The sequence below is a fragment of the Stenella coeruleoalba genome (genome assembly GCF_951394435.1).
Source record: "Stenella coeruleoalba genome assembly, chromosome: 8".
Taxonomy (NCBI): Eukaryota; Metazoa; Chordata; class Mammalia; order Artiodactyla; family Delphinidae; genus Stenella; species Stenella coeruleoalba.
In genome coordinates this window covers 45633686-45659117 of record NC_137154.1, presented here as the reverse complement: position 1 = coordinate 45659117, position 25432 = coordinate 45633686, and the positions used below count along the sequence as shown (strand labels likewise).

Below are 25432 nucleotides of genomic sequence, written 5' to 3'. Positions count from 1 at the left end.
GAAACATTTTTTTAAAAGTTAGGTATGTCATGAATGCATAAAATATATGTACGTACTAGTCTATTTTACCATTTACTACCATAAAATTTATACAGATCTATTATAAAAAATTAAAATTGATCAAAACTTAGGTACACAAACACTTACAGATCATACATGGTGCCATTCGCAGGCCAGAGAAGTGTAAACAAACATAAAGATGCAGTATTAAATCATAGTTGCATAAAATTGACTGTAGTACTAACTGTACTACTCTAATAATTTTGTAGCCACATCCTGTTGCTATTGCAGTAAGGTCAAGTGTTGTGAGTATCTGCTTAAAAGGCTTTGTGAGGCTAATCATCTCCACATGAGCAGCTACTAACTGCTCTCTCCAGTAAGAAACATATCACAGTAAAATGTGATCTCTCATGGTTCTCACGTATTTTCCATTGTGTTTAAGGCAATATACACCTTGAGTAACATCCTAGGACCCATACGAAGTTCTATCAGTGATGCCGGAAGTACTCCCAAGAAACAGAGAAAAGTCATGACATTACAAGAAAAAGTTGAATTGCTTGATACTTACCATAAATTGAGGTCTGCAGCTGTGGTTGTCCACCATTTCAAGACAAATGAATCCAGCGTACGGACCATTGCAAAAAAAGAAAAAGGAATTCTTGAAGCCCATCGCTGCAGCTACTCTAGCAGGAGTGAAAACCTTGCACTTTTTGCGAAATGCCTTTTTATCTCGTATTGAAAATGCAGCTTTTATGTGGGGGCAGGATTGCTATAAGAAAGGCATACCTGTAAACTCAAATGTGATTCAAGAAAAAGTGGTCATTACATGACAACTTAAAGCAAAAGGAAGATGAAGGATCCAAGGCTGGAGAATGTAATGCCAGCAAAGGATTGTTTGATCATTTTAGAAAGAGGTTTCGCTTAAAAAATGTCAAGACAACAGGAGAAACAGCTTCTGCTGACCAGAGGCAGCAGACAGGTTTCCAGAAGCCATTAAGAAAATCATTGAAGAGAAAGGATATCCATGTGAACAAATTTTTAATGCAGCTGAAAGTGCCCTATTCTGAAAAAAAAAAAAAGCCATAAAGGACATTTATTAGTAAGGAACAGAAGTGAGCAGCAGAATTTAAGGCAGGCAGGGGTAGGTTAACTCTACTGTTTTGCACAAATGCAGTGGGGTTTGTGACCAGGACTGCCCTTACCTACAGAGCTGCTAAACCCTGAGTCTTGAAGAGAAAAGATAAACACCAGCTGCCAGTCTTTTGTTTGTACGACAAGAAAGTCTGGATGAGAACCCTTTTTCTGGATTGGTTCCATGGGTACTCTGTCCCTGAAGTCAGGAAATACCTTGCCAGTAAGAGACTGCCTTTTATATTCTTTCGATATGGGACAATGCCCCTGGCCACCCAGAACCCTATGAGTTCAACACTGAAGGCGTCAGTGTGGTCTACTCACCCCCAAACACAGCGTCTCTAATTCAGCCTCTGGATCAAGGGGTCATAAGGACCTTTAAGGCTCATTACACATGGTACTGTATGGAAAGGATTGTCAACTCTATGGAAGAGGACCCTGCTAGAGAAAACATCATGACAGTCTGGAAATGTTACACCATTGAAGATGCCATTATTGTTATAGAAAAAGCTGGGAAAGCCGTCAGTCCCCAAACAATAAATTCCTGCTGGAGAAAACTGTGTCCAGATGTTGTGCTTGACTTCATGGGATTTACTACAGAGCCTGTCAAGGAAATCATGAAGGACATTGTGGATGTGGCAAAAAAGGTGGACTAATAGACACCACACCGGAGGCGTTCACAGAAGATGACTTGATGGAGGTGAGTGCTTCTGAACCAGTGTCATACGAGGAGGAAGAAGACACAGAAGAAGCAGTGCCAGGAAACAACCTGACGTTAGACAATCTGGCAGAAGCGTTCTGATTAATTAAGACTGCTTTTGACTTCTTTTACAACATAGACCCTTCTGTGATACGGGCACTGAAACTAAAGCAAATGGTGGAAGAAGGATTGGTACCACACATTTTTGGAGAAACGAAAAAGCAAATACGTCAGACAAATTATGTTGTGTTTCCATAAAGTTACACCGAGTGTTCCTGCCTCTCCTGCCTCTGCCACCCCTGAGACAGCAAGACCAACCCCTCTTCTTTGTCCTCCACTCAGCCTGCTCAGTGCGAAGATGACAAGGATGAAGACCTTTATGATGATCCACTTCCGCCTAATGTACAGTAAATAATCATCACGTGGTACAGTTAATAAACTTATCTGTTGTACATGTTTGTGTCCTTGTATGAAAGTCTAATACCTGCACAGCAAGACCCGTATGAGATATTTTTGTGTCAGCATCGGCATCTCCTAAGTATTCGTCTTGTAGAACATCGTGTGCAAGACTGGTATTGAAGAGGACACCCTATCCTTACGTAGGCATAAGGTGAGTGATACTTAATATAAAATTAATAATGTGTTAGTTTTCTTACTGTTTTATAACTTTGCTTTCAAAGACTTACTTTACTGTACAGTATGCCTCTCTGATAATTGGAGAAACCAGGTATCAGCCTATCATCACAGGTAAGTTGTTTTTAAAAAAATGTAACAGTGTTTCCAATACTATATTATGAATATGACTATAATACTATATGCTATAAAAATTTTATAACGATTCATTAGTGTATGGGCTAGGCTACCGTGAAGCAGTTGTATCAATTATACTAGGCTACCGTAAAGCAATCATATTGCTGCTTCTTCATTATCAATGCATGAATACCTGTAAATAAAAATTTATTTTTTACATTATCTTTTCATTTTTCATGTCTGTTATTAGTGATACTTATAACACCTACAGTGGTTTGTATCATATAAGACAATACTCATGAAGGTGCTGACAGATGATTCATCCTGTAAACAGAGGATGTAAGTTCATGGTATTGATAAATAAAGTAAAATACTGTAATTGTATTTTCTCTTCCTTATGATATCTTTTTTTAAAAATTAATTAATTAATTTGGCTGCATTGGGTCTTAGTTGCTGCACACAGGATCTTCATTGAGGCATGCGGGATCTTTTATTGCGGCATGCAGCCTCTTCGTTGCAGTGTGTGGGCTTCTCTCTAGTTGTGGCACTCAGGCTCCAGACTGCGTGGGCTCAGTAGTTGCTGTGCACTGGTTCTCTAGTTGTGGCGTGCGGGCTCTAGAGCGTGCGGGCTCAGTGGTTGCAGTGCACAGGTTTAGTTGCCCCGTGGCATGTGGGATCTTAGTTCCCCGACCAGGGATTGAACCTGCGTCCCCTGCATTGGAAGGTGGATTCTTAACCACTGGACCACCAGGGACGTCCCTTGTGGTTTCTTAAATAACATTTTCTTTTCTCTAGCTTACTTTATTGTAAGAATACAGTATATAATACATATAACATATAGAATATGTGTTAATTGACCATTTATATTATAGGTAAGGCTTCCGGCCAACAGTAGGCTATGAGTAGTTAAGTTTTGGGGGAATCACAAGTATATAATGTGATTTTTGACTCTGCGGCTGGGGCGGGTGCTGGCACACCCAACCCTCACACTGTTCAACTATATAGTTTTTAAAAATAATATGTGTATATAGGGTCAACTATATAATTTTTTAAAATAAAATGTGTTATTTTTTCTTATTATGGGCTTTACCTATAATTTGTTAAAAGCTTGGAGCTGCAGATTTGGTGCATTCAATTTAAGGGAAATGTCTGTCATATAAAAATATTGGCAACCCCAGATATTATCAAATTAATCATCCCATTAGTCTTCATTTCTCAATTTCAATAAACATGTGTTTCCCTATGACACACATATCTCATCTGAATTCTAGCTCCAAACGAACGGCTAGATAAGGCGGAGATCCTTGTCCTGAGCGTGCTTCCCTCTACTCCTCCCTACTCTTACGGATTCACCTGAGATCTTACCACCAGAATCTTCACCACTTGTGAAATCTCTACCTTCCAGTTCTCCAGCTCACTTGTTCTAGTCACTTGATGCTGTGGTGGGCAGAACAGAGGTCCCCCAAAGATGTCCACATTCTAAACCCAGGAACCTGTGAATATACTACCTTACATGGCAAAATGGACTTTGCAGATGTAAAAAAGCTACAAAGTTTAAGATAGCTAGGTTATCCTGGATTGTCTAGGTGGGCCCAGCCTAATCACATGAAGCCTTAAAAGCAGAGAACTTTCTCTGGCTGGAATCAGAGAAATGCAACAAAGACGTAAAGCAGAAGAGATGTGGCAAAAGGGGCAGAGTCAGAGATATCTGAAGTGTGAGGAGGACTCCATGTGCTGTTGCTGGTTGGAGGATAGAAGAGACAACGTAACAAGGAATGCAGGAGCTTCAAGAAGTTATGGAGGACTTCCCTGGTGGTCCAGTGGCTAAGACTCTGTGCTCCCAATGCAGGGGGCTCAGGTTTGATCCCTGGTCAGGGAACTAGATCCCTCATGCTGCAACTAAGAGTTCGCATGCCACAAATAAAGGTCCCACATGCCACAACTAAAAAAAAAAGATCCCTCATGCTGCAACTAAAAAAACAAAGATCCTGCATGCTGCAACAACGATCCTGCGTGCTGTAACTAAGACCTGGTGCAGCCAAATAAATAAATATTTTTAAAAAATAAAGAGCTGATGCTAGAAATTAAAAAGAAAAAAAGAAGTTATAGAGACTCCTGGTTGACAGCCAGAAAGGAAATGGGGACCTGAGCCCTACAACCACAAGGAACTGAGTTCTTTTTTTTTAAAGTGAAGTATAATTGACTTACAATATAATTGACTTACAATACTATATCAGCTTCAGGTGTACAACATAGTGATTCGATATTTTTATACATTACAAAATGATCACCAAGATAAGTCTAGTTACCATCTGTCAGTATACAAAGTTATTAAAATATTATTGACTATATTCATGCTGAGCATTACATCCCAATGACTTATTTATCTTATAACTGGAAATCTGTGCCTCTTAATCTTCCTCACCTATTTCACACATCTACCCCTCCCCCACCCCACCACTGGCAACCACCAATTTCTTCTCTTGTATCTATGAGTCTGATTCATGTTTATTCCTTTGTTTCATTGTTTGGATTCCACATATAACTGAAATCATATGGTATTTGTCTTTCTCTATCTGAGATTTCACTTAGCACAATACCCTCTACGTCCCAAATGGGAAGGTTTAATTCTTTTTTATGTTTTATTTAAAAAACTAATTAATTAATTATTTATTTTTGTCTGCGTTGGGTCTTCGTCGCTGCCCATGGGCTTTCTCTAGTTGCATTTAGCGGGGGCTACTCTTCGTTGCGGTGCGCGGGCTTCTCTTGTTGCGGAGCACAAGTTCTAGGCACGCGGGCTTCAGTAGTTGTGGTATGCGGGCTCAGTAGTTGTGGCGCATGGGCTTAGTTGCTCCACGGCATGTGGGATCTTTGCGGACCAGGGATTGAACCCGTGTCCCCTGCATTGACAGGTGGATTCTTAACCACTGCGCCACCAGGGAAGTCCCTCATTCTTTTTTATGGTTGGGTGTATATATATATATATTTTTTTTACATCTTGTCTATCCATTTATCTATCAATTGGCACTTAAGTTGCTTCCATTATGTTGGCTATTGCAAATAATGCTGCAGTGAACATAGGGGTGCATATGTCTTTTCAAATTAGTGTTTTTGGTTTCTTTGAAAAAATACCCAGAAATGGAATTGCTGTATTGTATGGTAGTTCCATTTTTAATTTTTTGAGGTAATGTCATACTGTTTTTCATAGGGCTGCACCAATTTATATTCCTACCAACAGTGTACAAGTGTTCCCTTTCCTCAATATCCTCAACAGCACTTATTATTTGTTGTCTTTTTTTTTTTTTGCTATACGCGGGCCTCTCACTGTTGTGGTCTCTCCTGTCGCGGAGCAACAGGCTCCGGACGCGCAGCCTCAGCGGCCATGGCTCACGGGCGCAGCCGCTCCGCGGCATGTGGAATCCTCCCGGACCGGGGCACGAACCCATGTCCCCTGCATCGGCAGGCGGACTCTCAACCACTGTGCCACCAGGGAAGCCCTATTTGTTGTCTTTTTGACAATAGCCATTCTGACAGGTGTGAAGTGATATCTCATGGTTTTGGTTTTGATTTCCCTGATGATTAGAGATATTTAGCATCTTTACATGTGTCTGTTACCCATCTGTATGTCTTCTCTGGGGAAATGTTCAGGCCCTCTGCCTATTTTTTTAAAAATTAAATTAAATTAATTAATTAATTAATTATTTTCTGCGTTGGGTCTTCGTCGCTGTGCGCGGGCTTTCTCTAGTTGCGGCGAGCGGGGGCTACTCTTTGTTGCGGTGCACAGGCTTCTCATTGCAGTGGCTTCTCTTGTTGAGGAGCACAGGCTCCTCATTGCAGTGGCTTCTCTTGTTGAGGAGCATGGGCTCTAGGCATGTGGGCTTCAGTAATTGTGGCACATGGGCTCAGTAGTTGTGGCTCATGGGCTCTAGAGCACAGTCTCAGTAGTTGTGGCTCACGGTCATAGTTGCTCCACGGCATGTGGGATCTTCTCGGACCAGGGCTTAAACCCTGTCCCCTGCATTGGCAGGCATATTGTTAACCACTGCACCACCAGGGAAGTCCCTCTGCCCATTAAAAAAATTTTTTTTTAATATATTGAGCTGCAGGAGTTCTTTGTATATTTTGGATATTAACCCCTTATAGGATATATCATTTGCAAGTATCTTTTCCCATTCAAGAGTCTGTCTTTTTATTTTTAAAATTTATTTATTTTTTGGCTGTGCCACGTGGTTTTTGGGATATTAGTTCTCTGACCAGGGATTGAACCCAGGCCCACAGCTGTGAAAGCACGGAGTCCTAACCACTGGACTGCCAGGGAATTCTCTCTGTCTTTTCATTTTGTTGGTAGTTTCCGTCACTGTGCACAAGCTTTTTAGTTTGATGTAGTCTCATTTGTTTATTTTTGCTCGTTTCCCTTGCCAGAGGAGATATATCCAAAAAAATATTGCTATGGTTTATATCAAACAATGTATTGGCTATGTTTTCTTCTCAGAGTTTTATAAAAGTTTCAGTTCTTACATTTAAGTCTTTAGTTCATTTTGAATTTATATTTGTGCATTGTGTGAGAGAATAGTCCAGTTTGAAACTATTCTTTTCTTTTTTAACATTTATTTATTTACTTTTGGCTGTGCTGGATATTAGTTGCAGCATGCATGTGCGATATAGTTCCCCAACCAGGGATCAAACCTGGGGCCCCTGCATTGGGAGTGCTGAGTCTTACCCACTGGACCACCAGGGAAGTCCCTAGTTTGATACTTTTGCATGTAGCTGTCCAGTTTTCCCAGCACCACTTATTGAAGAGACTGTCTTTCCCCCATTGTATATTCTTGCCTCCTTTGTTGTAGATTAATTGCCCATATAAGTGTGGGTTTATCTCTGGGCTGTCTATTCTGTTCCATTGATCTATGTGTCTGTTTTTGTACCAGTACCATACTGCTTTGATGACTGTAGCTTTGCAGTATAGCTTGAAACCAGGGAGAGTGATACCTCCAGCTTTGTTCTTCTTTCTCAAGATTGTTTTGGCTCTTTGGAGTCTTTTGTGTTTCCATGCAAATTTTGGAATTATTTGTTCTAGTTCTGTGAAAAATGCCATTGGTATTTTGATTGGGATTGCATTAAATCTGTAGATTGCCTTAGGGAGTATGGTCATTTTAATAATATTAATTCTTCCAATCCATGAGCATGGTATATCTTTCTATTTGTTTGTGTCATCTTTGATTTCTTTCATCAATGTCTTATAGTTTTCCAAGTATAGATGTTTCACCTCCATGGTTAGATTTATTTCTAGGTATTTTATTCTTTTTGATGCAATTGTAAATGGGATTATTTTATTAATTTCTCTTTCTTGTATTTTGTTGTTAGTGTAAAGAAATGTAACAGATTTCTGTATATTAATTTTGTATCCTGCTATTTTACTGAATTCACTTATTAGTTCTAATAGTTTTTTGGTGGTGTCTAGCATTTTCTATATATAGTATTATGTCACCTGCAAATGGTGACAGTTTCCTTATTGATTTTCTGTCTAGATAATCTGTCCATTGATGTAAGTGGTGTGTTTGTCTCCTACTATTATTGTGTTAGTGTCAAAATTTCCCTTTATTCTTGTTGATATTTGCTCTATGTATATGTGGCTCCTATGTTGGGCACATACATATTTACAATGGTTATGTCTTCTTCCTGGATCTATCCCTTTATCATAATGTAATGTCCTTCTTTGTCTCTTGTTACAGTCTTTGTTTTTTTTTTCAATATTTATTTATTTATTTGGTTGCGCCGGGTCTTAGCTGTGGCACGTGGGCTCCTACAGATGCAGCAGGCAGGCTCCTTAGTTGCGACTTGAGAGCTGCTTAGTTGCGGCTCACCAGCTCCTTAGTTGTGGCACCAGTCTTTGTTTTAAAGTCTATTTTGTCTGATAGAAGTATTGCTACCCTAGCTTTTTTTAAAATGAATTTATTTATTTTATTTATATATTTTTGGCTGTGTTGGGTCTGTGTTGCTGCGTGCGGGGTTTCTCTAGTTGCAGTGAATGGGGGCTACTCTTCGTTGCAGTGCATGGGCTTCTCATTGTAGTGGCTTCTCTTGTTGCGGAACATGGGCTCTAGGCATGTGGGCTTCAGTAGTTGTGGCATGCAGGCTTAGTAGTTGTGGCTCATGGGCTCTAGAGTGCAGGCTCAGTAGTTGTGGCGCGCGGGCTTAGTTGCTCTGTGGCATGTGGGATCTTCCCAGACCAGGGCTCGAACCCGTGTCCCCTGCATTGGCAGGCAGATTGTCAACCACTGCACCACCAGGGAAGCCCCAACCCTAGCTTTTGTTTGTTTTTTTGTTTGCATTTTCATGGAATACCTTTAAGCAATCATCTCACTTTCTGTCTGTGTCTTTTTTTTTTTGCGGTACGCGGGCCTCTCACTGTTGTGGCCTCTCCCGTTGCAGAGCACAGGCTCCGGACGCACAGGCTCAGCGACCATGGCTCACGGGCCCAGCTGCTCCATGGCATGTGAGATCTTCCCGGTCTGGGGCACGAACCCATGTCCCCTGCATCGGCAGGCGGACTCTCAACCACTGCGCCACCAGGGAAGCCCTGTCTGTGTCTTTAGATCCAAAGTGAGTTTCTTGTAGGCAGTATGTTTATGGGTCTTGTGTTTTTATCCAATTAGCCACTCTATATCTTTTGATTGGAGCATATAGTCTATTTACATTTAAAGTAATTATTGATAGGTATGTACTTATTGACATTTTGTTAATTGTTTTCTGATTGTTTTTGTAGTTCTTTTTTTTTTTTTTTTTCCTTTCTTCTTGCTTTGCTTTCTTCCCTTCTGATTTGATGACTATCTTTAGTGTTATGTTTGGATTCCGGTCTCCTTTTTGTGTGTGTATCTATTATAGGTTTTTGGTTTGTGGTTACCATGAGGTTCATATATAACAACCTATAAATATAGGTGATTATTTTAAGTTGTTAATCTAAGTTTGAACACATTCTAACAACTCTACATTTTTACACCCCCCCCATGTTTAATGTTTTTGACATCATATTTTACATCATTTTGTTTTTTGTATCCTTTAATTAGTTATTGTAGATATAGGTGATTTTACTACTTTTGTCTTTTTTTTTTTTTTTTTTTTTGCGGTACACGGGCCTCTCACTGTTGTGGCCTCTCCCATTGTGGAGCACAGGCTCCGGACGTGCAGGCTCAGCGGCCATGGCTCACGGGCCCAGCCGCTCCGCGGCATGTGGGATCTTCCTGGACCGGGGCACGAACCTGTGTCCCCTGCATCGGCAGGCAGACTCTCAACCACTGTGCCACCAGGGAAGCCCCTACTTTTGTCTTTTAACCTTCCTACTAGCCTTGTAAATGGTTGATCTGCTACCTTTACTGTATCATTACCATTACCAATGAGATTTTTCCTTTTGTAATTTTCATAATTCTTGTTGTGATCTATTCTTTTCTGCTTAGAGAAGTCCCTTTTATATTTCTTGTAAAGCCAGTTTAGTGCTGTTTAACTCTTTTAGCTTTTGCTTTTCCGTAAAATTCTTTATCTCTCATGAAAATCTGAATGATGGCCTTGCCAGGTAGTGTATTCTTCGCTGTAGTTTTTATCCTTCATCACTTTGAATAAGTCAGGTAGCTCCGTTCAGACCTACAAAGTTTCTACTGAAAAGTCAGCTGATAGCTTTATGGGAGTTCCTCTGTATTTAATTAGTTGCTTTTCTCTTGCTGCTTTTAAGATTCTTTCTTCATCTTTAATTTTTGCCATTTTAATTATAATGTGTCTTGGTGTGAACCTGTTTGGGTTCATCTTGTTTGGGACTCTCTGCGCTTCCTGGACCTGTTTTCTTCCCTAGGTTAGGAAAAATTTCAACTATTATTTCTTCAAATAAGTTCTCTGCCCTCTGTCTCTCTTTCTTCTCCTTTTGGGACCCCTAAATGCAAATGTTGGTACACTTGATGTTGTCTCAGAGGTCTTTTTTTTTTTTTTTTAAAGATTTTTTGATGTGGACCATTTTTTAAAGTCTTTATTTAATTGGTTACAATATTGCTTCTGTTTTATGTTTTGGTTTTTTGGCCCCAAGTCATGTGGGATCTTAGCTCCCTGACCAGGGATCGAACCTGCACCTGCTGCATTGGAAGGCAAAGTCTTAACCACTGGACCACCGGGGAAGTCCCCTCAGAGGTCTCTTAACCTATCCTCATTTTTAAAAAAATTATTTATTTATTTATTTTTGGCTGCGTTGGGTCCTCTTTGCTTCGTGCGGCCTTTCTGTAGTTGTGGCGAGTGGGGGCTACTCTTCGTTGTGGTGCATGGGCTTCTCATTGCAGTGGCTTCTCTTGTTGAGGAGCACAGGCTCCTCATTGCAGTGGCTTCTCTTGTTGAGGAGCATGGGCTCTAGGCATGCGAGCTTCAGTAGTTGTGGCATGCATGCTCAGTAGTTGTGGCACGCAGTCCCAGTTGCTCTGCGGCATGTGGGATCTTTCCAGACCAGGGCTCGAACCCGTGTCCCCTGCATTGGCAGGCAGATTCTTAACCACTGCGCCACCAGGGAAGCCCTATCCTCATCTTTAAAAATTCTTTTTTTGGGACTTCCCTTGTGGTGCAGTGGTTAAGAATCCACCTGTGCGGCTGGTGCCGGCCTGCTGATTGGGGAGCCAGGACCTGGTGGGGCAGGCTGTGTGGCCCGGGGGTCCCAGGACTGCTGCTGGTGAGTGGGTAAGTTCACAGGCTAATAAGCTAGAGGCAGTACTCCAAAAAGTCACTTGCCAGAACCAGTGTCCTCATGGTAGAAAAAGCTCCCAAAATTGGTTGTGGCCAGCATCTGTGCCCCAGGGAGTCCCAGTTGCCTCCTGCCTCTCCAGGAGGCTCTCCAAGGTCAGCAAGTGGATCTGACCCAAGATCCTTTAAAATTACTGCCTCTGCTCTGGGACTTGAAGCATATGACATTTTGCATGTGCCTTTTGAGAGCAGAGTCCTACAGTCCTCTGGCTCTCTGCACACAAGCCCTGCTGGCCTTCAAGGCCAGATGTTCTGGGGGCTCATCTTCCTGATGCAGGACCCCTGAGCTGGGAGCCTGATGTGTGGCTCGGACCTTTCACTCCTTAGGGAGAACCTCTGCAATTGTGATGATCCTCCCGTTTGTAGGTCACCTCCCTGAGGGTGTGGGTCTTGACTGTACCGTGTCTCCATTTCTCCTACCCATCTCATTGTAGTTCCTTCTTTATATCTTTAGTGGTGGAAAATCTTTTCTGCTGATCTTCAGATCGTTCTCATAGATAGTTGCTCAGTAAATGGTCGTGTGCTTGTGGGAGGAGGTGAGTTTAAGGTTTTCCGAGTTCGCCATCCACACCTCCTACCTCAAGGAAATAAAGTTAGTTAGCAACCTATATTATCTCAGGAGATTTCTCCTTAGAATCTCCTGAGAGGAATACAGTCCAACCAACACTTTGATTTTAGCTTTTATGAGACTCTGAGCAGAGAACCCAGTTGAGCCATGTTGTACCTGTACTTCTGACCTACAGAACTATGAGATAATCAGTGAGTATTGTTTCAATCAACTTAGTTTGTAGTAATTTGGCAGTAATATTAATAGAAAGTGAATATGCTGTACTACAATTATTTACATTATAATCTTTTTAAAAATTTATTTCATTTATTTATTTTTGGCTGTGTTGGGTCTTCGTTGCCGTGCGGGCTTTCTCTAGTTGCGGTGAGTGGGGGCTACTCTCCAGTGTGGTGCGTGGGCTTCTCATTGTGGTGGCTTCTCTTGTTGTGGAGCATAGGCTCTAGGTGTGCGGGCTTCAGTAGTTGTGGCTCGTGGGCTCAGTAGTTGTGGCTCGCGGGCTCTAGAACGCAGGCTCAGTAGTTGTGGTGCGTGGGCTTAGTTGCTCCGCAGCATGTGGGATTTTCCTAGACCAGGGATCACACCCGTGTCCCCTGCATTGGCAGGCGGATTTTTAACCACTGCGCCACCAGGGAAGTCCCAATTCACATTATATTCTAAGCCATTGATCCCCACCACTTTATCACTATTGGTCAGTCCCTCAGGCCTTTATTTCCTTTAGACTCTCTAGTCTGTCATTATAATTATTTCCTTATAAGCACCCTCAGGTCTCTTGTTCTTTCCCTTTATTGCAGTGCTGCTCAAACTTGACTGGGCGTAGCATAAGCCTCGCCTGAAGGGCTTGTTAAAACACAGATTGCTGGGCCCTACCTGCTGAGTTTCTGATTCAGGACATATGGAATGAGGCCTGAGACTTTACATTTCTTACCAGTTTTCAGTGATTCTGATGCTGCTGGTCTGGAGACCACACAGTGAGAACCACTGCTTTGCTACAATCACCCTGATTCAACTCAACTCCGTCTTTTCTGCACGTGCAACCAAGTAGCTGGATGTTGCCCAAGAGAAATCACCAACTGGGCTGACTGCTTTTGTTTAAATTTGTGACTACAGACTCCAAATGGGCCCTCAACAACTGCCTAGCTGTCCTCTCACATTTCCCTAGTAAGGTTTCTAACTTTTCTCTCTTCTCAAACCTCCAATATCCTGCTCACCCTTAGTTTCAGCAGATAACCTCACCTCCCACGCTTCATTCAGGAAGTCGAAGCCAGGAGATGGGAACTCCCTCATCTTCCCACCTACGTACGAGGCTCTAACTCGGCTGGAGGCTGCTCCTTCTTCCCTCCCATCACCAGCCAACCTCTGCTTCTACGCTCTGCATCCCACTGCTCTCACCTCTCCAAGAACTCTGCTTCTTTAATCCCCTCCTTTCTCCTATGCTACTGATTGTGTCAATCTGGTTAGGCCTTGTATCCCCATTTTTAACCCTCCCTTGATTCTATTTACTCTCCCGGCCACCATCCCATCTCTCCACTCCCATTCACAGCAAAAATTCTTGAGAAGGTTGTCGACTTACTGTGTTTCTACCTCCTCACTTCCCATTCCCTCTTTTAAAAGATGCATGGGAGGTGTGTTTGTTTATTGACTAAATATTACATTGAATACTCTGTATCTGTTGAGCATTGTTCTGTGGTCCCCACTATCATGAGTTGGTGGACAAACCCCAAAATATGGTATTTAGAGCGAGTGACAAGTGCTACGCAGAAAACAGAAGAAAGTGGTGGTTTTCAAGAAATATATACTGAGCACCTACAATACACCAGGAATAGTTTTAGGCCCTGAGAATGCATCAGTGAAAAAGCAAAGGTTTCTGTCCATATGGAGTTTACATTGTATTGGAGAATATACAAAATAAACAATGATAACAAAAACTTAAAAGTACATGTTCGTGTTATGTGGTATAAGGAAAAATAAAGCAGAGAGAGTTAGGGAGTGTATGCAGGGGGACTGTAATTTTAAATAACGTGGTCAGCTAAGGCCTCACTGAGAAGGTGACTTGAGTAAAGACCTGAGGAAGCTAGAGGAGTTAGCTGGGCAAATACCCGGGGGAAGAAAGTGCAAGAGCAAAGGCCTCAGGGCATGAGCATGCCTGGCTGGTTAGTGTAACTGCAAGAAACTGCAAGGAATGACAGGAGGAGTTGGCCTGGAGCTAGGGGAGCAAAGGGAATGACCAAGAGTCATAGAGGAGCCAGACCGAGAAGGGCAGAGTTTGGTAAACTTCTCTGTAAAGCGCCAGATAGTAAATGTTTTAAGGTTTGCAGGCCACACATGGTCTGTCACATATTCTTCCTTTAAAATTTTTAAACAACTTTAAAAAAGTGTAATAGTCTTCTTTCCTGGGCAGTACAAGGGTCTGGCCCTCTGGCCCTAGCTTGCCACCTTCTGAGACCCTGTAGGCCGTTGTAAAGATTTTGCTTTTACCCTGAGTGAGATGAGAGGCACTGGAGGATTCTGAGCAGAGGAGTGACAGGACCTCGTTTAGATTTGAAAGGATCTCTCCCACCGTTGTGTGGAGAACAGACTGAAGGGGCGGGGAGGGGAGTTGTGTGAAGGAGGAAGCAGGGACACTATAGAGTTTATGTTATATGTGGGGCAAAATAAACCACCCCATAACTTAGAGGCTGAAACAACAAACTTTTATTGTTACTCATGGTGCTGTGGGTCAGGAATTCGGACAAAGCACAGCAGGGCTAGCGATTTCAGGGGGCCTGGAATGTCCCATATGGCTCCTTTGCTCACATGTGTTCACACACAGTCGGGGTCTGGCTGCAGCAGCAACACCGGGGTCACAGTTCTGACAGTTTAGTTCTTGCTGTTGGCTGGATTCCTTGGTTCACCTCCAGATGGTCTTATAGCTTCTCCCTCTTCAAGTGACCTCTCTAACAGGGTAGCCAGACTTTGTTTTTTTCCCCCCTTGGCCATGCCGTGTGGCTTGCGGGATCTTAGTTCCCCGACCAGGGATCGAACCCGCGTCCCCTGCAGTGGAAGCGTGGAGTCTTAACCACTGGACCACCAGGGAAGTCCTATAGCCAGACTTCTTACATGACAGTGCAGGGCTTCCAGAGTGTAAAATTAAAAGCTGGCACGCCTTCTAAAGACTTAGGCTCAGCACTGGCAAGCATCAGTTCTGCCACATTCTCTTTTTTTTTTTTTTTTTGCGGTACGCGGGCCTCTCACCGTTGTGGCCTCTCCTGTTGCGGAGCACAGGCTCCGGATGCGCAGGCTCAGCGGCCATGGCTCACGGGCCTAGCCGCTCCGCAGTATGTGGGATCTTCCCAGACCGTGGCATGAGCCTGTGTCCCCTGCATCGGCAGGCGGACTCTCAACCACTGCGCCACCAGGGAAGCCCCACATTCTCTTATTTAAAGCGGGTACAGGGCCACCTTGGTTTTGAGGGGAGGAACCATTCAAGGACATGAATACAGGAGCTGTAGTTCACTGGGGGCACCAAAGTGATAGTCCAGCACCACTGAAAGCTATTTTAATAATTGAGGCAAGATGTGATGGTGGTTTGGACCAAGGCGTTAGCAATGGAGATGGTAAGAATTCACTGGTTTCTGGATATGTTTTGAAGGTAGAGTTGAGAGGATTTGCTGATGGCATTGTATGCAGGTGTGAGACAGAGAGTCCAGGGTAACTCTGAGGTTTTCAGGTTGAGCACCTGGAAGAATGCCATTTACTGAGAAGCAAAAGACTGGGGGAGGGGCAGGGTTAGGGGGCTGTCAGGAGTTCCAGCTTGTAATTTTAAGTTTGAGATTTCTATTGTGGATACTCAAGTGAGATATGAAGGAACAGTTGAATATGCAGGTTTGGAGAGGTCTGTTGTAGATATATAATTTTCAAGTTGTCAGTGTATAGATGGTATTTTAAGACCATGAGACAGGATGATATCACCAAGGCAGATTAAAAGCAAGAAAGGGAAATTTCTGGGGGGCAGAAACCAAAAAGGAGCCCAAAGCTAGTATGATGAGCAGAATTAGAAGCTGGGACAAGGTAGGTCTCAGTCACTAAGGATGGGATTTAATGTTGTTACAGCAACAGGAGATGAGGCTTTGGACTTGGTAAGACTTGGAGCTGGAATGAAGGTCCCATCATAAAGTATGAAAGGGTCCATTAAAAGTCTAGCAGGGTGATTAAAAATCCGTACTCCATGGAAAAATTTCAGAACAGTGTGGACAGGAGGTGTTCCTAAAACCTTTCAGAGAGAAAGAACTGTTTTCTACAAAGCCTCAAAGATCAGAAGGCATCTGAATTCTCACCTTTCTTATGGAAAGCTAGGAGGCAATGGAAAAATGCCTTCAAAATACTGATAAAAAATAATTTTCAGCTTAGAATTCAAACCCTACCAAACTATCAAGTATTTTCAGACATGCAAAATCTCAAAAAATGTTACTTCCTATGCACTTTTGGGACACAACAGGAGAATTTGCTCCAGTAAAGCAAGGGGTTAAACCAAAAGGGAGAAAGAATGGGAACTAGAGGACCAGGTCTTCATCATGAGAGAGAGGTGAAGGAAATCCCCAAAATGATGGTGAATGGAGAATCCAAGATGACGATGATGCTGCTAGCTTAGAGGACAACCAGCTTCCACTGGAACAAGTCAGAAGGCTCCAGAGGAGATTTCAAGGAGATGGGATAGATAGCGTGCCTAAAGGGAAGAAGTATACTTGAGAAGAGATATACACAGCTGATGGAACATTTGAAGATACATTAGGATAAGGACATAGAAAACTAAGCAAACAAAAATCTAGACTTAAAAAAAATTTTTTTAATTAGTTAAATTAATTTATTTTTGGCTGCGCTGGGTCTTCGTTGCTGCACGCAGGCTTTCTCTAGTTGTGGTGAGCGGGGGATACTCTTCATTGTGGTGCGCTGGCTTCTCATTGCGATGGCTTCTCTTTGTTGCAGAGCACGGGCTCTAGGCGCGCGGGCTTCAGTAGTTGCAGCACGTGGGCTTAGTAGTTGTGGCTCGCGGGATCTAGAGAGCAGGCTCAGTAGTTGTGGTGCACGGGCTTAGTTGCTCCACGACATGTAGGATCTTCCTGGGCCTGGGCTCGAACCCATGTCCCCTGCATTGATAGGTGGATTCTTAACCACTGCGCCACCAGGGAAGCCCTAGACTTATTTTTAAAAAGGGGAAACAAAACTAAAACTAAAAGTTGCCAATTGATTGTAATATGCGTCATGATTTCAGAGATGTTAAGATGTGAACAAATGTACATGTTAGAATCAAAACTCAGTTGTTCATTAGGAAGGGCCTGTGAGTGGTAAGAATTTCTTAATATTTATATGCTGAGATTCACCTCCTCTAATACTCTTGAATAATAATTTGGCAGAGTATAAATTTCTTTCATTCCTAAGGCTTTTCCTTCAATTCTGGAAAAAAACATTCTCAGTACTTTTCAAATATTTCTTTCTCTGCCATTTCTTTCAATTCTCTGGAACTCCTATTATATAAATATTTAAACCTTTTAATCTGTCCTCCATATTTTAACTACTGTTTCTTTCTGTTTAGCTCATGTTATATTGTGAGTGAGTTCCTGAGTTCTCTCTTCCAATTCTCTAATTCACTCTCCGAGTGTGTTCAATCTACAATTTCTCCCGTTATGGCCTTTTTTTATTTTTTATTTTTGGCTACCCTGTGTGGCTTGCAGGATCTTAGTTCCTTGACCAGGCATTGAACCCGGCCCTCCGCAGTGAAAGCGTGGAGTCCTAACCACTGGACCTCCAGGGAATTCCCCTGTTACGGCCTTTTAGATTTCAATTAGGGTATTTTTCATTTCAAGGATTTCTAATTGGTTATTGTTCATATTGTTTCATTTCAGTCTATTTTTGCTTCATAATTTCCTTTTGAAATGGAAGGTGTGCATTCATCTCTGAACATTTTCAACATCCTATTTTAAAGTCTTTCTATACTCTTTTACAAATTTCCAGTGGAAATTTGAGAAAATTTCTGATCTGATGGTTAATTTCAAAGGCCATCTTTCTCACCAAGTAGCTTCTTTCATATGTTTTGGAATTATGGTTCGAGTGAGAAAAGATTTGTTTTTGTTTGATTTCTCTCTCTTTCTGACTTTCCTCTCATCCCTTCTCAGGATGCCACCATCTGGCCCTCTGGAGCTCAACCTAGAGCCAGGGCTTTGGATTATGATCCGTCAGCCCCAGATATTAGGGAAATGGCATATCTAGTCAAGTCCAGTAGACAACTTGACAATCCCTGGTAGCAAGGTGTCCTCACCTCCCCAGGCTCTAATAAAGCCAGAGTTCCTAGACTGACAGCTGTTTTCTTCAACTTCTTTTCCCAAGCAGTGGAACCCACATCAGCCTCTGCTGTCAAGCCGTGAGTTTCAGTCCTTCACATTGAGGGGAGCACTTTACCCCCACAGGAGCTGAACGCCCACCCAGCTGCCAAAGTCCAGCTTCCAGACTTGGAGCCCACGAGCCTGAGACATGGGCCCCACTGATCTTACTGTGTTTCTATTTCATTTCTGGCTCATGGAGATATGTGAGGGTCCAGCTATATCTTTTTATTTATTTATTTATTTTTGGCTGTGTTGGGTCTTCTAGTTACGTCAAGCGGGGACTACTCTTTGTTGCGGTGCGCGGGCTTCCCATTCGGTGGCTTCTCTTGTTGCAGAGCACGGGCTCTAGGCGCGCAGGCTTCAGTTGTGGCATGCGGGCTCAGTAGTTGTGGCTCGCGGGCTCTAGAGCGCAGGCTCAGTAGTTGTGGCTCCTGGGCTTAGTTGTTCTGCAGCATGTGGGATCTTCCCAGACCAGGGCTCGAACCCTTGTCCCCTGCACTGGCAGGTGGATTCGTAACCACTGTGCCACCAGGGAAGTCCCAGCTATATCTTTTTCTAAAATCATTTTTATAATTTTAAATGTCATGGCTTGCTATGTGTTTGAAGTAAAGGGGTTTTGGGAGATAAAAACTCACTTCCTTGTGTTGACTTCAATCTCCTCACACCTGCTTTCTGTCCCCCACCCCTCTACTGAAACCACTAAGTCAAAGCCACTGATGCTGTTCAAGTTGCCAAATCCAATGCATGTTTCTCTATCCTTATCGTACTTGACTATTTGGCAGCTTTTGTCATAACTTCGTTCTTAAAACATCACTCTCGGGCTTCCCTGGTGGCGCAGTGGTTGAGAGTCCGCCTGCCGATGCAGGGGACGTGGATTCGTGCCCCGGTCCGGGAAGATCCCACATGCCGCGGGGCGGCTGGGCCCGTGAGCCATGGCCGCTGAGCCTGCGCGTCTGGAGCCTGTGCTCCGCAACGGGAGAGGCCACAACAGTGAGAGAGGCCCGCGTACCGCCCCCCCCCAAAAAAAAAAAAAAATCACTCTCTGTCTGGCTACCCAACAGTCTCATGATTCTCATTCTCTTTGTCCTTTGCAGCTCAGTAGATCAGCTATTTTAAGATATTCCTTTGTCTTCTGCCATTTATTTTTGCTCACGATGGTCTGCTAAAGCCTGTTCATCTTTTGTAGGTAGTCTGTCTTTTTCCATAGGTTGCTTTTAACATTTTCGTTTCTTATATTTGATGGTCTCCAGTTTTACCATGATGTCTAGGTAGGCATTTATTTGTATTTTGCTCAATATTTTGTGACCTGCACCTGATGGATAATGTGAATTCCGGTCCCACATTGGTGCAGAACAGGCTTGGGGTTCTAATTTATCATCGATGATTCCTTCTCCGCCTGTCGCCCAGGCCAATGGCAGACTTTATTGCTCCTTCCCCAGGCTGGTAAGCAGAGTTTTTCTATCCTCCTGTGGGGAGTAGATAGGACTTTTATTCTAATTCCAGGCCTTGCCAGGGCTCAAGGCCTCATCTTCTGCTGCCACAGCAACATTAAAATCCCATCCCTAATGCCTAAGACCTATCCCGTCTCAGCTTCGCATCCTGCTTACCATGCTAGCTTTGGGTTCCCTTTTGATTTCTGGCACCTGGAAATTTCCCTTTGTGGTTTTCAGTCTCAGATACATCTTAAGAAAAAATTATCCAGCATTTTCTTTGTGTGAGCAGTGAGTCCTGCTTCAGTTCCGTCAGCTTGTCTTGGTTTCAAGACACCGTTTTGGAACTCGGAGCCAAAAATTTGACTCTTTCTCCTCACTGGGTTCTTTTGAGTCTTCTTTCCTGTGTCAGTAAACCTCATCTACAAGATCTAGTACAACTAAGCTGGCGAAAATTGAGTTTCGGTCAATTGAAACCAGTGTTTAATACAGTGGGGTTTGGGAATTTCTGACCTTCAGTGTAAAGTTCAAGTTCCCCAAACATTCTGATCCTATATATGTTCCTAACTCTATTTCCTGTTATGCTCTCTTATACACCCAACGCTTTTTTTAATATAAGTTTATTTATTTCCTTTATTTATTATTTTTGGCTACGTTGGGTGTTCGTTGCTGCGTGCAGGCTTTCTCTAGTTGCGGCGAGCGGGGGCTACTCTTCCTTGCGGTGTGCGGGCTTCTCATTACAGTGGCTTCTCTTGTTGTGGAGCATGGGTTTTAGGCACGTGAGCTTCAGTAGTTGTGGCTCGCGGGCTCTAGAGTGCAGGCTCTGTAGCTGTGGCGCACGGGCTTAGTTGCTCCGTGCCATGTGGGATCTTCCTGGACCAGGGCTTGAACCTGCGTCCCCTGCATTGGCAGGCGGATTCTTAACCACTGCGACACCAGGGAAGCCCACACCCAATGCTTTTGACACACCCAAGTACCTGTTATTCTCCATATGCCCCTGAGATTTCTCACATCCATGACCTTGCATATTACCCTTTACCCAGAATACTTTTGCCATCACTTCAGGCCAAATCCAACCTGTCTTTCAAAGTCCAGTTCAACTGGTGCTCCTGCAAAGACTGGCTAATCTTATTTGCGTTTCCTCTGGATTTCTGTCACTGAGGGAGGCAGCTATGGTATAAATGACTGAATCTGTGAATTGATATCAGGACCTTGTTCTGCTACTCCTTAGCTATCTCTTATTACCTCTCTGAGCCTCAATTTTCCTTATATAAAATAGAGATACAAATATCTACCACATGGAGTTAAAATTTCTTTTGGCTCTTTTGATTTTGAGTGACAACAAAACCCAACCCAAACTGGCTTCCGATGAAACAGCATTTATTGATTTATATAGGTGAAAAGTCTAGGGGCAGAGATGGCTTCAGGCATGGGTGAAGTCAAATTTCAAATGATATAATCAAGCCTCTGTATCTTTCCTTCTTTCAGTTCTGCCTTTCACTCTGTCACCTTCAGGCTCAGGTTCAAAGAGTGGCAAGCATTTCCAGAACCCACAGTCTTCATGCTTCAAGTCCAGCAGACAAACTTGAGAATCTCTTTCTCAGAAGTCCCAACTAGGGAATTCCCTGGCAGGCCCAGTGGTTAGGACTCCGCGCTTTCACTTTCACTGCCGCGGGCCCGAGTTGGATCCCTGGTCGAGGGAATTAAGATCCTGCAATCTGTGCAGTGTGGCCAAAAAAAAAAAAAAAAAAGAAGTACCAACTGTATTTTCATTGCTCTCTGTGGGTCACGTTTCCATCCCTGAGGTGGTCACTATGGCCAGGAGAACTTGACGCTTGGGTTGGCTGTGGCCCAGGAGACGTGTTCTGCCTCAGACCCTGGGTGCAGCCCTGGCAGCAGCACACAGGATCAGAGTGGGTGGGTGGAGATTCTTCACTGAGAAGTTAGGGTACACTTACCAGAGGGGGAAAGGATGCTGAATGAGAATAACGGCAGATGTCCATCACAAGTATGTCGAGGATCAAATGAGATAATATAAGGAAACTGTCCTCAGAAAGTCCCATTCAAATATAAATGATGATTATTCTTTGGTTCTCTCTCTTGTGGCATGAAGCACTCTCTTCCTTTGATTACAGCATCAAGGAAGCATCAAGTTCATGCTGCATCTCCCCTACTGCACCCTGAGCAGTTAGGGAGCAGGATTTGTGTCCTAGTCATCTCTGGGTCATTTCACCACTTCTAACTCAGCACCCAGAAAATAGGAAGTACTCAAAAATTGATTACGGAGTAACTGAAAGAGCCTAAAATCCAAAGCGTTCCCCAGAATGGTGCTAATCCCTAGGCCAAACTCTTGAAGGCCTGGGAGAAGTTTACACTTTCATTGCAGTCATAGGTAAGTCAGCTCTAGCTTTTTTCATAGTGGGTTGGGGTTAGGGTGAGAAATAATTTCAGGAAGGTGTGTCCTTGCATTGATTTGTTGACATGGCCAACCAAAGGCTATTCAGAGAAAAGAAAAGTCCTTCTGGTTTAATTGTTGACTTATTTGATTTCTGGTTTTATTTTTCTCTTCCTGCCCTCACTGTTAGCAGGGTGAGCTTCAGGAAAGTACAGACTGAATGAAAGAATTTCCCAAAGGCACAGACCAGCAGGACAGGTTTGGGGTTCCCTCCTGCTTCTTGAGGCCTGAGCGTCCAGGAAGTTTTGAGTTTAATTAAGGGAACTGGATATCAGATCTAGTTGAGCAGTTGGAAGACCAGCCCAGTGAATCTGTTCTGTGTCTCTGCAGTTGTATTCATTTCCTTAGATTTCCTGTCTGAACACAGAGACTGGAGCTACTGGGGCCATACTGGAGTTTAGGAAATGAACTGTTAAGAGAGAGGATGAAGGACCCAAATCACCTCTTGAAATAGTCTACAGCTGACTGCTGCTCCAAAGTTGGCCTGGACCTGCTTTTTTGGCTGATTTTGCAATAAAAACACTAACTCTTCAGCCACAAGTGTTAAGTAGGAAAGGCGATATGGTTTAACATATAAATATATGGAGGCTGTAGGGACCCACTAATTTTCAACCTGCCCTCTCTTTTGTGGTAGCAATAATCCTAATCCAGAAACCTGGGCCCTAACAGGGCAGAAACAACGGGGACAGTCTTTTTTTTTTGTGCGGTACGCGGACCTCTCACTGTTGTGGCCTCTCCCGTTGCCGAGCACAGGGTCCGGACGCGCAGGCTCAGCGGCCATGGCTCACTGGGCCCAGCCGCTCTGCGGCATGTGGGATCCTCCCAGTCCGGGACACGAACCCGTGTCCCCTGCATCGGCAGGCGGACTCTCAACCACTGCGCCACCAGGGAAGCCCGGGACAGTTTTTTAGAGAAGGAAAATTACATGATTATAGGTATTGTGAACGTGGACATAAGCACTTGACTAAGTTGCAGAGTCATTGTTGGAAACTGTTTTAGCTCCTGTATATCAAAGAAAATTGCTGATGGGCGGGGGAGTGGGAATGAGAATTGTCCAAGGGCACTGTTAGCAGGTCAGGAGTCGCCAAAGGAAAATCCGATCTGGGCGGGTCAGCAGCACCCAGCCTGCTGCTTGGTGGGCTTGAGAACACAGGCTGGGTGTTGCTTAAAAGGAACTCCCTATTCTCTATCTTCATTTCCTGGACTGTCCAAGTCAGTGCAGATTCATTTCTGGAAGGATATCCCTTGACCTTACCTCCCCTCGTGTCTCTGTCACTTCCCCAGTTGGCATTTTATCTCTCTTCCTGACACTGGCTTCCTCTTCGGGCCTCAGCAGTGTTCTCACAACTTTTTTGCGTAACACTCTCCTTGCCTGAACCTGCTGTTTGGTCTCTTTTCCCCACAGGTAGCCACAGGTGTTCTGCCCAGGCACCTGCAGCAGCACAGCCTTAGAGAAAGGGCCTGGACTTGGAAGCTACACAGAGGTGAGTTCTAATCCTAGTTCTGCCATTTATTAACAGGATGAACTTGAGCAAGTTATTTCATTTCTCTGAGGTTTCAGTGTCCTCATCTATAAAATGGCGATAATCTTTCTTACTGGGTTTCTATGAGGATGTGATAAGATAAAGGACCTAGGACAGTGAGCAGGTTGACCCTTTGTAAATGGCAGCTCTTGTTAAGAGTGAAGAGAGGGCTGGCGAGGACACATTGTACAAATGCCCCCTTCCCACCTCACCAGTGATAGCATCTGACCAACAGAATCAGGCGTTTACCCTGGCGGAAAACTCCTGCATAGATGGGAGCCTCCACTTCCTCATTTGTAATGTGCTGTAATATTTCACAGTCGGTTAGTCAGGAAATTGTTCTTAATATCTAGCCTAAGTTCCTCCTGCTACCATGTGTCACATCACAATTTTTAAAAAATGACACACAAACAGACCCATGAAAATGAGCAGATTTTTCTGTGAGTCAGAGGCACTCACAGGCCTTGGGGTTTACTCTTATCTTCGAGAAACCAGGGAATATTTGTTGTGTGACCCCTGCGGACCAGAAACTTGTGCTGGGCTTTGCTGGGAAGCTCCGGAGAGGTGTGACGAGACTCTCTTGGGACTCATGTCTCGTTTGGACCAGTGGTCTCGGTCTCTCTCCCTCTCTTTTAATTTTTGAGTTACAGATGAATGACTAATCCTAATTTAGAAAGCCTGGGAAGACAGCAAAGCAATTTAGTAGGACTGATCATGCTGGTAGGTAATCACAAATAGCAACTTGGCTCTGACAAGGACTGAAATAAAAATCGTCTTTGTCTTTGAGATTTAAGCAGAAGATACCAACCAGCCCCATGCAGCAGATTATTTTGTTTAACTATGCGTGTGCATTTTGCAGCTAATCCTTCTTACTGAGCTGTTACTATGAATCGCGTCTTTTCAGCTATGTAGCCCCAGATCTCAGTGTCTGAGAAGCTCCTGTGGGAAGAAAATGTTTGCAGACTTTCACATGTGTCTACCCTATGGATGTACCCTAAAGCTGTGGGCTGAGCTGCAAACTGGCCGCCTGTGGACCACAGACAGCCCGTAGATGTGTGCTGTTTGGCCCCGCAGTGTTTTGTTTTTGTTCTTTTAGTTGAATTGGTTGCCCTAATCTAAAACTCCACAAGATTCACGTGATCCAGTTTTTTGGCTTCTCTTGAAAAAGGGAAGATCTGGCAACACTGAAGCTGCATTTCCTCACAGTAGCATCACCTGGGCCTGAGCAGAGATGCTCCCTGTAGACGGGATCACCGTTTCCTACTGCTTCATTCCCACTCATCTTCCTTCATGTATAGATCCTGCCTGGGCCTTGAAGGCATTTAAACTGGGGGCTTCTGGCCTGTGAAGTCCCCTTTGGTCACTGATAGCACAGCTGCTAGTGATCTGTTCCTTTGGACACTCTAACCTCTCTTCCTACACCAGAAACCAGTGTTTATAATTTCTACAGATATCAGCAGAAATCAGTTGTGATCCCAGCATAAGTCAGTGTTTGTAATTCTTGCAGCTATGTCTTCCCTGAGTTTATAATAAATGCCACAGTTGAAGACACGTGTCATGTTACCAGTAGGTTCTCATGTGAGGATCAATGGCAGGAACCCCTGTTTGAAATTTGCCTCACCACACTGTTTCTAGGTTGTTCAAAGTCCAGGGGGCTTCTGTCTGGGCAGAGGAACATTCTCTACAACTTCCGGTATAACTGATGCTCAATTTATCCAATTTATATGCCTAATAAACAAACAAAACTAATAAA

At 43.6% G+C, this 25432-nt stretch overlaps 1 protein-coding gene across 2 annotated transcripts in view; it reads left to right on the top strand.

Moving 5' to 3' along the window:
* The window catches only part of LOC307190124 (uncharacterized protein), a 33814-nt gene extending 10182 nt beyond the window's left edge, over window positions 1-23632 (top strand). The window contains exon 2 of one of the 2 annotated variants that reach the window (XM_079929048.1): window positions 23562-23632. The gene's annotated coding sequence lies outside the window, so the exon portion shown is untranslated. Of the gene's footprint in view, window positions 1-442; window positions 2204-23561 lie in introns of those variants that run through there. The other variant, XM_079929047.1, reaches the window with a different exon arrangement.
* The last annotated feature ends 1800 nt before the right edge of the window (window positions 23633-25432 follow it).